The sequence below is a fragment of the Nicotiana attenuata genome, unplaced genomic scaffold, assembly GCF_001879085.1.
Source record: "Nicotiana attenuata strain UT unplaced genomic scaffold, NIATTr2, whole genome shotgun sequence".
NCBI classification, from domain to species: domain Eukaryota; kingdom Viridiplantae; phylum Streptophyta; class Magnoliopsida; order Solanales; family Solanaceae; genus Nicotiana; species Nicotiana attenuata.
This window is the reverse complement of record NW_017670325.1, coordinates 547,355-562,481: the sequence shown is the minus strand read 5'-3', so window position 1 is coordinate 562,481 and position 15,127 is coordinate 547,355.

Sequence of the window (15,127 nt, the reverse complement as noted above, 5' to 3'; positions counted from 1 at the left end):
GTCATCACAACACTGGTTCTCCATCAGAAATCAAATTAGGACAGTTATTCGAGCAGAACCAAAAAATGGAGTAAAATAAACACATTCGAAATCAACTACTGCTATGCATTTAAAATCAAATAACAATGATTGCTAAAACATAAAAACAAGAATTAGAAGAAAGAACACATACCTACTCGGATTAAGGACTCGGACAACTTTGTTGCTTGAATCCTTGAGGATTCTTGACACGTAACATACCCAATCATGTATTTTCATAAGAATCCACATGATTGAGGAAGCTACGGTCAGAAATCCCCAAGGTTCTCTAGTTAGGGTTTTGCCCGTTTTTTAGATCTAAAATTGGAGGGATTCTAGCAAGATTTGAACGATTTTGGTTGGGGATTAACGATGAGGAAGCCATGGGGACTATGGGGTGTGAATTTGGGCTGGTTTGGATAAGGTTGCGTTTTGGCCGGAACTTTGGATTTAATATTCGAGGAGTTTGGCTAGGAATTGGAAGATGATGTTATGGGGGTTGGAAAGAGGAGAGGAAGAGGAATCTGTGGTGTATTTTTGGTGTTGATTGGAGCTTCGCTGCCAGCGGCGGCGATTTCCGGCCGGCGGCGGACGGCGGTGGGACGGTGGTGGGACGGTGGGGTACGGTGGCTTATGGCGGAGACGGTGACCGGCGTTTCAGGGGTGAGTTGGTACGAGGAAGAAGGGTTATGTTTTTATTTTGTATGCAATTTTCGGACAGTTTTATTTGGTTTTTGGGAGCTAATCAGGGCCATCGGATATGGGGAGGTGAACGGTTGTGATCAAACGACGTCAAAACGACGTCGTTTTGTTATGGAGAGGACTGGACCGGGTGGGGTATTGGGCAGACTTGGGCTGGGGTGTTTTTGTTTGGGGCTACCTGATTTTGGCCCAAATGTGGTCTTTACTTAAGACCATTTTTAATTTTTCTCTTTTCTTTTCCCCTCTTTTTCTTTTTTTTTGTATTTTTCTTTTGTATTTATTTATTTTTCTGATTTTTATAAAATGCCTAAACAAAGCAAAGACCTAATTAAGCTATTTTAATTCCTAAAATTGCTTGTAACCCTATTCGACACAAATGCAAAAACTAGTAATGCAAAAGACTATTTTCTTGCAATTTCTTTGTATTTTATTCTAAGACTAATTAATATTAAAATTGTGAAATTAAATCCCTAAATGCTAATGCATATTTTGGTATTTTTTATGGATTAAATGCATAAAATGAATGCAACAATTACCAAAGAATGCTACGAAACTCACACAAAATTATAAAATATTAGAAAAAATTATTTTGAAATTTGGGAATTACTGCTTAGGGCAAAAATCACCTGCTCACAGGCATATGGCCGACTTTGGGTCAATTGTTAAAAGGGTGTCGTGGTCGTTTTGAATCAGAACTGGTCTACCTCACTTTGTTTGAAATCGACTTGGGGCTATTTAATTCCTTGCTTGTGTCATGGTTGTGTTGCTGCAGGGACTCGATCCTGAGTCCCTACTTTGCCATTGCGCCATGTTTTCAAATTGGGCCTTCTTTTTGGGCCTAGCTTAAGCCGTTTAAAAACCAGTAGTTTCGTAACACTTGCAATAAGATATTGGGCTCCCTTGGGCCCAGATTTGAATAGGAAGCAGACGTTTAATTACTTATGCTGCAATGTAAGTTTGAACTTGGCATAAAAGGCCTTTGAATTCCTTGAGTTTTTATTAGCTTGACTTTTGGTCCGATGCTTCGGGCGAAACCAATTCCCAGGGTGTGACGGGCGGTGTGTACAGGGCCACCGTCGTTTCGTCTGGCATGTACTCTCTAGTCACCACTCCTCCGAGTACGACAAAGTGAAAGGAGACAAGACTTTTGGAGGTGTGCTATATTAGACAACGCAAATAGTTTATGGCCCTTCGAAATTTAGTTTGAATTCCTTTTTAAAATAAATTGAGGTGTGCCGCGGCCAACAAAATCTCAAAATGCGAGGCCCTCGTTTAATTAATCTTGATTTAATCCTTAGAAATCGAGGCGTGCCATTTAGCGAATTTTCATGGCCCTCGCAAAGTTGCAAACGCATAGTTGCTTTAGGCGCTCTATTAAAAATTATCTTCCTAAACTCGGGTGCGCATTTATGAGACCCAAATCCAAATTCCAACAATATTAGATAAAATATGTCAAGAGCCGAGGGTGCATTTATGTACGTGGTTCGAGACGTATTTTAAATGACGTTGCAATTTTCCTTTAAAAAAATAATAATTAAATAAAGCGGTTAAAGTTAAAATCGAACCATAGGTTAAAACATGTACTAAAATCAGATAATAGGCCATTTATAGCAGTTGAGCGACCGTGCTAAAACCACGGAACTCGGGAATGCCTAACACCTTCTCCCTGGTTAACAGAATTCCTTACCCGGATTTCTGGTTCGCGGACTGTGATACAGAGTCAATCTTTCCTCGATTCGGGATTTGAACCGGTGACTTGGGATACCATAATTATCCCAAGTGGCGACTCTGAATTCTTTAAATAAATAAATTCCGTTTCGATTGTCACTTCAAGTTGGAAATGACTTCCTATATACCCTTCCGGGGGTGTAGTAAAAAAGGAGGTGTGACAGCTCTGGCTACTCTGCTGGGGATGAGAACCCAGAATCTCTGGTTTAGGGTTCAAGATTTCGAGCTTAGAATAATTGTTATATTTGGCTTTGTTTATTATCTGATTTTATGTTTGGGCCTTATGTGCTAAATGTTGCTTTTTACCGCTTTGATATTATCTGAACTGTATATATAAACTGCTACGAAACCCCTCGCTTCTCTCTCCTGAGGAGTGCACGCTGGTCGTGACATCTTTCTGTTAGTGTCATATCCCAAATAAAACGAGGTTCGGAGAAGTTGCAAAGCCGGATGATCTTTTGGTTACCGGTACGCAGCCCCCCTCGGCTCGAGTTGTCTGCTCGGGTAAGCCAGGTCTAGAACAATACACCTAGGTTTTAAACCTAGAATAACTCAGCCTCATGCCGGATCCCTAGTAGGAACGCTTATCTGCATCATGTGCATTTGACTTAGGGGACTCAACACAGGGGTTGGGTCCGTCTAGGACAGGTGTACCCAAAATAACAGACCATCTTGATGCATCCTATGTGCTACATGTTGCATGTACTCAAGGGTAAAAGGGTCATTTGGCGGACCAATGATAGTTGAGGACAAATGAAAAAAATAGAAGAAAAAAGAGGGTGAAGTGTGAAGATAAAGCGAGTGGGGCCCAATTATGTTTTCTATCACATTTTTTGTTAAGGGAACAAAAAGCATGAAAAATTCAAAAAGATTTTGCACTTTTTATCATTTTTCAAAAAAAAAAAGGAAAAAGAAAATCCAAAAAGATTTTGCATGTTTCATCATTTTTTCAGAAGAAAAGACAAAAAAAAAACATATTTTTCTCTAAATTAGTTATTTTTTTAATTCTCGCCCGTATCCAATCTGCCCGAACTACGCGAACCTGATTCTCGTCTTTCGGGGCGTGATACGTAGGCAACCCACATAGGGTCCGATCTTCCTAGTAAATCTTAGGTTCATGGCTTCGCGGGGTCGTAGCCAAATCTTGCACTTTTAGCCACATAGGTTAATGTTAGAAAAATAATCGCAACCATGTCTTGCATGTATCTAGTAGGGAATGTTATTGTCTCACATAGTGTTGGTTTAAGTTTTTTCATACAGGTGTGGATTTACTTACCGGAGTTTGAGCATGACAGATACCCCAGGATCACTGCATCTAGGAGCAGCTCGAGGAGCCATTTTATGTTTTTGAGTCAATTGTTCATGTTTTACTCTCTAGTCCTGTATAGTAGTATTCAGTCTTTTAGGTGATATCAGTGTTTGTAATAGTCTAGTTAAGTTTGCCGAGTCTTTTGAAATGTGTTACAAGTCAAAAATCCAAAAAAAACAACAAAAAATTTTGCGTTTTTATATTTCCATCATAAGTTTTCTTTAGAATGCTAATTCTAGAAATGAAAAAAATTCCTTTGAGTTTGTTTTTCCTTTAGGCAATTAATATCGAAATAAAAATTTCTTTTATATTTTCTTTAGTATCTTAAGACTAAAAATTCAACAAAAAAAGAGAATTTTCTTTTAGTACCTTTTTTTAAAAAAAAAGTTTTCTTTAAGGTATTAATTTCAAAAATTGTGACGACCCAAAGGGTCATCACCACATTTCTCTCTTTTTCCGTGCTTCCGAGGCCTTGAAAACCTCACCTTTAGTTACCTCGATTTGCGTGGGCAGTCCGGGCGCGTAGCCGGAAAGATTATATGTTAAATTTTGTGAAAAATTTCAAAATGTGGCTTTAAAATGATTAAAGTTGACTTCGGTCAACATTTTTGGTAAATGGACCCGGACCCGTAATTTGACGGTCCCGGAGGGTTCGTAAAAAAATATGGGACTCGGGCATGTGCTCGGAGTCGAAATCCGAGGTCTAGAACCCGAGTAAAAGAATTTTTCTGTGAAATTGTTTTTCTGAAATTATTAAGGAAAATGAAAATGAAAATTGATTAAAAGACTATGGTATCGGGCTCGTATTTTGGTTCCGACGCCCGGTACAGGTCTTAAATAGGTGTTAAGCGCTTTCTGTGAAGTTTGGTTGGAATCGGACGTCATTTGGCGTGTTTCGGACCTAAATACCTAAAGTTTGAAGTTTGTGAAGTTAGAATGAAAAATGATGATTTTGAGGTTTGATTCATTGATTTTGATGTTGTTTTGGCGATTTGATCGCTCGAGTAAGTTCGTAGGATGTTGTTGACGAGGGCTCGGGTGTGATTTGGATGTGTTTTGGGATGGTTTTAGCCTTAGAAATGTTGCAGATCTGCTGTCTGCTGTTGTCCAGTTGTTTGTTCTATGCGATCGCATAGCTTTGTCCGCGATCGCATAGTGTAACTTGTTCAGGGGTCCATTTTTGTTGTATGCGATCGCGTAGATCTTCCTGCGATCGCATAGTGTTAAGTTGAGAAGCCCTTCATTTTCCTCTACGCGATCGCATAGTTCCGTTCGCGATCGCGATGCCCGACCTATTTCTTCTATGCGATTGCATTGTCCTTTCTGCGATCGCAATGGACAACCTTCCTATCCCTATGCGATCGCATGACTTTCTTCGCGATCGCATTGAGCATTTTTCTGCCCAGTTATTTTTAAATTACAGAAACAGTAGCTTCGGGATTTAGTCCATATGTCACACGAACTCATCTTCTCCACAGCCCATAGGCGATCTTTAGAGCTTTTCTTCACCAAAGCTTCTTGGGTAAGTGTTATCTAACTCATTTTCTTCATTTTCTATCATCATTTATCAAATTCCTAGACCTAAAACATGTAATTTAGGGTGTAAATTAAGGGTTTTGGGTAGAGTTTGGTTTTTTGAGAATTTTGGGTGATTCAACCTCAATTTGGGGTCGAATCATAAAAAAAATTATATATTTGAACTCGTGGGGTTATGGGTGACTAGGTTTTGGTCCGAGCCTCGTGTTTGGACCATGTGGGCCCGGTGTCGAATTTTGGTATTTTTGGAAGAATGCTAGAAAACTCATTTCTAGGCTATGGGATTATGTTGTTGAGCCCTAATTGATATTATTGAATTAATTATGCCTAGATACCATTGTTTCGGAGTCGGATTGTAGAGGAAAGGCGGTATTTAAGGGTTCATTGCTATTCTTTAGACCGAGGTAAGTGTTTGATCTAACTTTGGCTTGAGGGAATAGGATTAGAGTGTTATTAATTGCTAAATGCTAAATGATCGAGTACGGTGTATAGGCATGGTGACGAGTATCTATACACCAGTGTCTAGCATGACCGTGGGTCCTTGTTTGCACGTATTTCTGATATTTTTGAGACTCTTCTATGCTAATTGATGAATTCTACATAATGTGAAGAGTTTGAGGATTGGTTATGAATTGTAAATTCTTTGGAGCGTTGGGTCGAACAATAAAAGTACTATTGAGTAAGAAATGAAAGAAATGGAAAGAGATACGATTAATCCCTTGCTGGGATGGTTTTTGTATATTGATTATCTCCCTTGCCGGAATGTGAAAGTTGTTGTTGTTACTCCCTTGCCGGGATTTAGCTGTTTAATTGTGTTTTTCCTTGCCGGGACATTTCTTATTATTTGCTTATTCCATCGCCCGTTTGGTTGTGATTGTTGTTTGGGTGAGGAAGAGTGATAATGCACGAAGGGTCATTCCGTGCCATGTTTGATTATATTTGCACGAAGGGTCATTCCGTGCTATGTTTGATTATATTTGCACGAAGGGTCATTCTGTGCCATGTTTTGATTATATTTGCACGAAGGGTCATTCCGTGCCATGTTTTGATTATTTATGCACGAGGGGACATTCCGTGCTCTGATTCCGTGCTCTGATTTGACTATAATTGCAAATCAATTTGGGGTCGAATCTTAAAACAAATTATATATTTGAACTCTTGGGGTTATGGGTGACTAGGTTTTGGTCCGAGCCTCGTGTTTGGACCATGTGGGCCCGATGTCGAATTTTGGTATTTTTGGAAGAATGCTAGAAAACTCATTTCTAGGCTATGGGATTATGTTGTTGAGCCCTAATTGATATTATTGAATTAATTAGGCCTAGATCCCATTGTTTCGAAGTCAGATTTTAGAGAAAAGGCGGTATTGGAGAGTTGATTGCTGTTCTTTGGACCGAGGTAAGTGTTTGATCTAACTTTGGCTTGAGGGAATAGGATTAGAGTGTTATTAATTGCTAAATGCTAAATGATCGAGTACGGTGTATGGGCATGGTGACGAGTATCTATACACCAGTGTCTAGCATGACCGTGGGTCCTTGTTTGCACGTATTTCTGATATTTTTTAGACTCTTCTATGCTAATTGATGAATTCTACATAATGTGAAGAGTTTGAGGATTGGTTATGAATTGTAAATTCTTTGGAGCGTTGGCTCGAACAATAAAAATACTATTGAGTAAGAAATGAAAGAAATGGAAAGAGATATGATTAATCCTTTGCCGGGATGGTTTTAGTATATTGATTATCTCCCTTGCCGGGATGTGAAAGTTGTTGTTGTTACTCCCTTGCCGGGATTTAGCTATTTAATTGTGTTATCCCTTGCCGGGACATTTCTTATTATCTGCTTATTTCCCTCGCCCGTTTGGTTGTGATTGTTGTTTGGGTGAGGAAGAGTGATAATGCACGAAGGGTCATTCCGTGCCATGTTTTGATTATATTTGCACGAAGGGTCATTCCTTGCCATGTTTTGATTATATTTGCATGAAGGGTCATTCTGTGCCATGTTTGATTATTTATGCACGAAGGGACATTCAGTGCTCTGATTTGACTATAATTGCACGAAGGATCATTCCGTGCCATGAAATGAGAGTTATGTGAGGAAAAGCACGAAGGGTGATACCGTGCATTCTTTTTGATTGTTTTTGGTGAGATTGAGAGTAAAAGCACGAAGGTTGATGTCGTGCAACTGTTGATTCTCCTGTTTTTTTTTTGTAAATTATTGTTATTGCGTTGTTTCTTACTTAAGTTGATGACTTTATATCGGGTTTGTACTCCCCTATAGCATGCTTCCCTCCCTAGTTAACTGTTTAATTTCGGTATTCTTTCCTTTATTGCATATATATATATATATTGAACTGCACAGGTTGACTTGGTAGTCCTGTCTAGCCTCGTCACTACTTCGCCGGGGTTAGGCCAGGCACTTACCAGCACATGGGGTCGGTTGTGCTGATGCTACACTTCTGTGCTTTTTGCACAGATTACGGTACCGGAGCAGCTCTTGGACCACAACAGTAGTTGATCGGGAGCCCGCTTCCCAGGGACTTACGAGGTAGCCTAGTGGCGTTCGCAGGCCGAAGTCCCTTTCCATATTTTCTGTTTGTTTTCATTGTACCGAGACATTATGTATTTTTCTATCCAGACTTGTTTGTACCACTCTTTAGTGGTTCGTGAGACAGCGACTCCAGTCTTGGGTAGTGAAACATTAGACTTCCGCATTTTGGGTTTTCAGTTATTTATGATTTAAAAGACTTTCGCATTTATTTAAAGGCTCGGTATTTTATTATTGTTATGTTGTTATCCGAAAATGTTTAAATGTTTGGCTTGCCTAGCTCCAACAGTAGGCGCCATCACGACTCCCGATGGTGGAAAATCCGGGTCGTGACAAGTTGGTATCAGAGCCCTAGGTTACATAGGTCTCGCTACTCACGGACAAACTTGGTAGAGTCTGAGGGATCGGTACGGAGACGTCTGTATTTATCCCACAGAGGCTACGGAGTTAGGAAAAACTTCACCTTTGTTCTTTCTTGTCGTGCGATTCTGTTTCTCAAATACCGATTGTCGTTCTATTCTGTTCTTTCGCAGATGGAGAGAACACGTGCTTCCTCTTCTACCGCGCAGCAGCCCGAGCCCCCAGCAGCAGCTCCTACGAGGGGCAGGGGCCGAGGCCGTGCCAGAGGCCGAGGCCGGGGCAGAGCTCAGCCCCGAGCAGCAGTCCCAGAGGTGGAGCCTCATGTTGATTATGATGAGGAGGTTCCAGCCCCAGCAGCTCCGGTGGGCCCAACTCAGGTCCTAGAGGGGTTCATAGCCACCCCAGTTTTTCAAGACGCTCTGATCAGATTGGTAGGCTTTGTGGAGAGCGTCACTAGAGCGGGTTTGCTTCCAGTAGCACCAGCCACTTCTCAGGCTGGAGGAGGAGTTTAGACTCCTGCTACGCGTACTCCAGAGCAGGTAGCTCCCCAGGCACAGGTTCCAGTGGTTCAGCCAGCTGTGGCAGTTCAGCCGGGTATTGTGACTCAGACCGGCGATGGAGCGACTATGTCCTCAGATGCTTTGTGGAGGCTTGATAGGTTCTCCAAGCTCTTCACCACCACATTCAGCGGTGCTTCATTAGAGGATCCCCAGGATTTCTTATTCAGCTGCCATGAGATCCTTAGGACCATGGCTACTGTGGAGACCAATGGGGTCAATTTTGCCACCTTTCGGCTTGCAGGATCTGCCAAGACTTGGTGGAGGGACTATTGCCTATCTAGACCAGCAGGGTCTCCAGCATTGACATGGGATCTGTTCGCGGAGTTGTTTTTGGAGAAGTTTCTCCCAGTTACTCAGCGAGAGGCTCTCCGCAGGCAGTTCGAGCGCCTCCAGCAGGGCACTATGACAGTCACACAGTATGAGACGCGGTTCATTGATTTGGCATGCCATGCTATTATTATACTCCCCATAGAGCGAGAGAGGGTGTGGAGGTTTATTGATGGATTGATTCAGCCGATCCGTCTCCAGATGGCTATGGGAGCTGGTAGTGAGATTTCTTTTCAGGAGGCGGCCAATGCGGCCCGTAGAGTGGAGATGGCTCTTGCACGAGGAGGTGGTCAGGTGTCGGATAAGAGGCCTCGTCATTCTGGTAGGTTCAGTGGTACCTCGTCTGGAGGTAGGGATTCTTATGGTAGAGGCCATCCACCGAGACCCTTTCAATCAGCACTCCAGGTTTCTCATGGTACTCCGGGCGGTGGTGGTTCTCAGCAGCATTATTCTGATCAGCAGCCCATCAGAGCACCGCCACTTCAGAGTTTCCAGGGAAGACATACAGGTCGACAGGGCCAGCAGTCTCAGCAGCCGAGGGCTTGTTATGGTTGTGGTGACCCNGTTTTGAGGTTGCAGGGGCGAGTTTGTGTGCCCAATGTCGATGGGATTCGAGAGTTGATCTTAGCGGAGGCCCATAGTTCTCGGTATTCTATTCACCCGGGCGCCGCGAAGATGTATCAGGACTTGCGGCAGCTTTATTGGTGGCGTAGGATCAAGAAAGATATTGTTGCATATGTGGCTCGATGTTTGAACTGTCAGCAGGTTGTATGAGCATCAGAGGCCTGGTGGTTTGTTTCAGAGGATTGAGCTTCCCGAGTGGAAGTGGGAGAGGATTACCATGGATTTCGTTACTGGACTTCCGATGATTCGGAAGAAGTTTGATGCTATTTGGGTCATTGTTGATAGGCTGACCAAGTCAGCCTATTTTATTCCTGTTGCAGCCACTTATTCATCGGAGAGGTTAGCTAAGATCTACATCCGAGAGATTGTTCGCCTTCATGGGGTGCCGGTATCTATTATTTCGGATCGGGGTACGCAGTTTACCTCGCGCTTTCGGAGAGCAGTTCAGCAGGAGTTGGGCACCCAGGTTCAGTTGAGCACAGCGTTCCATCCTCAGACGGACGGCCAGTCCGAGAGGACTATTCAGATATTGGAGGATATGCTCCGAGCCTGTGTCATTGATTTCGGAGGCTCGTGGGACCAGTTCTTGCCTTTAGCGGAGTTTGCCTACAACAACAGCTACCAGTCCAGCATTCAGATGGCTCCTTATGAGGTGTTGTATGGTAGGCGATGTCGGTCTCCAGTCGGATGGTTTGAGCCGGGAGAGGCTCGGTTATTGGGTACAGATTTAGTTCAGGAGGCCTTAGATAAGGTCAAGATCATTCAGGAGAGGCTTCGTTCAGCTCAGTCTAGGCAGAAGAGTTATGTAGACCGTAAGGTTCGAGATGTAGCTTTCATGGTTGGTGAGCAGGTATTGCTCCGAGTGTCGCCTATGAAGGGCGTGATGAGATTTGGGAAGAAGGGCAAGCTTAGCCCTAGGTTCATTGGCCCATTTGAGATTCTCGATCGTGTGGGTGAGGTGGCTTATAGACTTGCGTTGCCACCTAGCTTATCAGCTGTGCATCCAGTCTTCCATGTATCCATGCTTCGGAGATATCACGGCGATCCTACCCACGTGTTAGATTTCAGTATTGTCCAGTTGGACAAGGACTTATCCTATGAGGAGGAGCCGGTAGCTATTCTGGACCAGCAGATTTGTCAGTTGAGATCCAAGAGTTTCCTTCTGTTCGTGTTCAGTGGAGAGGTCAGCCTCCTGAGGCATCAACCTGGGAGTCCGAGTCTGAAATGCGGAGCCGTTATCCTCATCTATTTCCCGACTCAGGTACTTCTTTCTTTTGTCCGTTCGAGGACGAACGATTGTTTTAGAGGTGGAGAATGTGACGACCCAAAGGGTCATCACCGGATTTCTCTCTTTTTTTGTGCTTCCGAGGCCTTGAAAACCTCACCGTTAGTTACCTCGATTTGCGTGCGCAGTCCGGGCGCGTAGCCGGAAAGATTATATGTTAAATTCTGTGAAAAATTTCAAAATGTGGCTTTAAAATGATTAAAGTTGACTTCGGTCAACATTTTTGATAAACGGACCCGGACCCGTGATTTGACGGTCCCGGAGGGTCCGTAAAAAAATATGGGACTCGGGCATGTGCCCGGAGTCGAAATTCGAGGTCTAGAACCCGAGTAAAAGAATTTTTCTGTGAAATTGTTTTCTGAAATTATTAAGGAAAATGGAAATGAAATTGATTAAAAGACTATGGTATCGGGCTCGTATTTTGGTTCCGACGCCCGGTACAGGTCTTAAATAGGTGTTAAGCGCTTTCTGTGAAGTTTGGTCGGAATCGGACGTCATTTGGCGTGTTTCGGACCTAAATATCTAAAGTTTGAAGTTTGTGAAGTTAGAATGAAAAAGGATGATTTTGAGGTTTGATTCATTGATTTTGATGTTGTTTTGGCGATTTGATCGCTCGAGTAAGTTCGTAGGATGTGGTTGAGTTAGTCCATGTGTTTGGTTAGGAGCCCCGAGGGCTCGGGTGTGATTCGGATGTGTTTTGGGATGGTTTTAGCCTTAGAAATGTTGCAGATCTGCTGTCTGCTGTTGTCCAGTTGTTTGTTCTATGCGATCGCATAGCTTTGTACGCGATCGCATAGTGTAACTTGTTCAGGGGTCCATTTTTGTTGTATGCGATCGCGTAGATCTTCCTGCGATCGCATAGTGTTAAGTTGAGAAGCCCTTCATTTTCCTCTACGCGATGGCATAGTTCCGTTCGCGATCGCGATGCCCGACCTATTTCTTCTATGCGATTGCATTGTCCTTTCTGCGATTGCAATGGACAACCTTCCTATCCTTACGCGATAGGAAGCCAGATTTACCCCGATTGGAGTGGAGAGGGACCCCAGGTCATGCCACCCGCAGTGTTATCTCATATGTGAAGGCTCGACGCATGGTCGAGAAGGGGTGTGTAGCTTATCTGGCGTATGTTCGTGATTCCAGCACCGAGGTCCCTTCTATTGATTCTGTTCCTATTGTTCGGGAGTTCCCCGAGGTTTTCCCTTCAGACCTGCCGGGTATGCCGCCCGACAGGGATATAGACTTCTGTATTGATCTGGCCCCAGGCACGCAGCCCATTTCTATTCCGCCGTATCATATGGCCCCGCCAGAGTTGAAGGAGTTAAAGGACCAGCTGCAAGATTTGATAGAGAGGGGTTTTATCAGGCCTAGTGTTTCTCCTTGGGGTGCGCCAGTGTTATTTGTGAAGAAAAAGGATGGATCGATGAGGATGTGCATTGATTACCGGCAATTGAACAAGGTGACGATAAAGAACAAGTATCCACTGCCGAGGATTGATGATTTGTTTGACTAGCTTCAGGGTGCGAAGGTGTTTTCCAAGATAGACTTGAGATCTGGCTACCATCAGCTGAAGATTAGGGCGTCTGATGTCCCTAAGACAGCATTCCGCACTCGGTACGGGCATTTTGAGTTTTTGGTCATGTCATTTGGGTTGACCAATGCCCCAGCAGCATTTATGGAGTTGATGAACCGAGTGTTGAGGCCATATTTGGACATGTTCGTGATAGTCTTTATTGATGATATTTTGGTGTAATCCCGCAGCCAGGAGGAGCACGAGCAGCACCTCAGAGTGGTTCTTCAGACTCTGAAGGATAGTCAGTTATATGCTAAGTTCTCGAAGTGCGAGTTCTGGTTGAGTTCGGTTGCATTTCTGGGTCATGTCGTATCAGCAGAGGGTATTCAGGTGGACCCGAAGAAGATTGAGGCAGTCAAGAACTGGCCTCAACCAGCATCAGCGACTAAGATTCGGAGTTTCTTGGGGTTAGCAGGTTATTACCGCCGGTTCGTAGAGGGATTTTCATCCATAGCAGCACCGATGACCAGGTTGACCCAGAAGGGTGCCCAGTTCAGATGGTCAGACGAGTATGAGGAGAGCTTTCAAACGCTCAAGACAGCTCTGACTACGGCACCGATATTGGTTTTGCCCATAGGTTCAGGGCCTTATACAGTTTATTGTGATGCTTCCCGTATTGGGCTTGGTGCGGTATTGATGCAGGATGGCAGAGTCATTGCTTATACTTCGAGGCAGTTGAAGATCCATGAGAAGAATTATCATGTTCATGATCTCGAGTTGGCAGCCATTGTTCATGCTTTGAAGATTTGGAGGCATTACTTATATGGTGTGACGTGTGAGGTGTGCACTGATCACAAGAGTCTGCAATACTTGTTCAAGCAGAAGGAGTTGAACTTGAGGCAGCGGAGGTGGTTGGAGTTGTTGAAGGATTATGATGTTACTATTTTGTACCACCCGGGGAGAGCCAATGTGGTAGCCGATGCATTGGGTAGGAAGTCCGCCAGCATGGGTAGTCTTGCTTATGTTCCGGTCAGCCAGAGACCGCTTGCTTTGGATATTCAGGCCCTGGCCAATCGATTTGTGAGGTTGGACATTTCTGAGCCTAGCAGAGTGTTAGCTTGTACGGTCGCTCGTTCTTCATTATTGGAGCGTATCAGTGATCGGCAATTTGATGATCCCCATTTGTGTGTTCTGAGAGACACGGTGCAGCGTGGAGGTGCCACGAAGGTGACCTTAGATGATGATGGTGTTCTGAGGTTGCAGGGGCGAGTTTGTGTGCCCAATGTCGATGGGATTCGAGAGTTGATCTTAGCGGAGGCCCATAGTTCTCGGTATTTTATTATTGTTATGTTGTTATCCGAAAATGTTTAAATGTTTGGCTTGCCTAGCTCCAACAGTAGGCGCCATCACGACTCCCGATGGTGGGAAATCCGGGTCGTGACAAGTTGGTATCTATTCACCTGGGCGCCGCGAAGATGTATCAGGACTTGCGGCAGCATTATTGGCGGCGTAGGATGAAGAAAGATATTGTTGCATATGTGGCTCGATGTTTGAACTGTCAGCAGGTTAAGTATGAGCATCAGAGGCCTGGTGGTTTGTTTAAGAGGATTGAGCTTCTCGAGTGGAAGTGGGAGACGATTACCATGGATTTCGTTACTGGACTTCCGATGACTCGGAAGAAGTTTGATGCTATTTGGGTCATTGTTGATAGGCTGACCAAGTCAGCGCATTTTATTCCTGTTGCAGCCACTTATTCATCGAAGAGGTTAGCTGAGATCTACATCCGAGAGATTGTTCGCCTTCATGGGGTGCCGGTATCTATCATTTCGGACCGGGGTACGCAGTTTACCTCGCGCTTCTGGAGAGCAGCTCAGCAGGAGTTGGGCACCCAGGTTCAGTTGAGCAAAGCATTCCATCCTCAGACGGACGACCAGTCCGAGAGGACTATTCAGATATTGGAGGATATGCTCCGAGCATGTGTCAGTGATTTTGGAGGCTCGTGGGACCAGTTTTTGCCTTTAGCAGAGTTCGCCTACAACAACAGCTACCAGTCCAGCATTCAGATGGCTCCACATGAGGCGTTGTATGGTAGGCGATGTCTGTCTCCAGTCGGATGGTTTGAGCCGGGAGAGGCTCGGTTATTGGGTACAGATTTAGTTCAGGAGGCCTTGGATAAGGTCAAGATCATTCAGGACAGGCTTCGTTCGGCTCAATCGCGGCAAAAGAGTTATGCGGATCGTAAGGTTCGAGATGTAGCTTTTATGGTTGGTGAGCGGGTCTTGCTCCGAATGTCGCCTATGAAGGGCGTGATGAGATTTGGGAAGAAGGGCAAGCTTAGCCCTAGGTTCATTGGCCCATTTGAGAATCTCGATCGTGTGGGAGAGGTGGCTTACAGACTTGCCTTGCCGCCCAGCTTCTCAGCAGTGCATCCAGTGTTTCATGTGTCCATGCTTCGGAGGTATCACGGCGATCCAGCCCACGTGTTAGATTTCAGCACTGTCTAGTTGGACAAGGATCTGTCCTACGAGGAGGAGGTGGTAGCTATTCTAGACCGGCAGGTTCGACAGTTGAGATCGAAGAGTTTTCCTTCACTGCATGTCCAGTGGAGAGGTCAGCCCCCTGAGG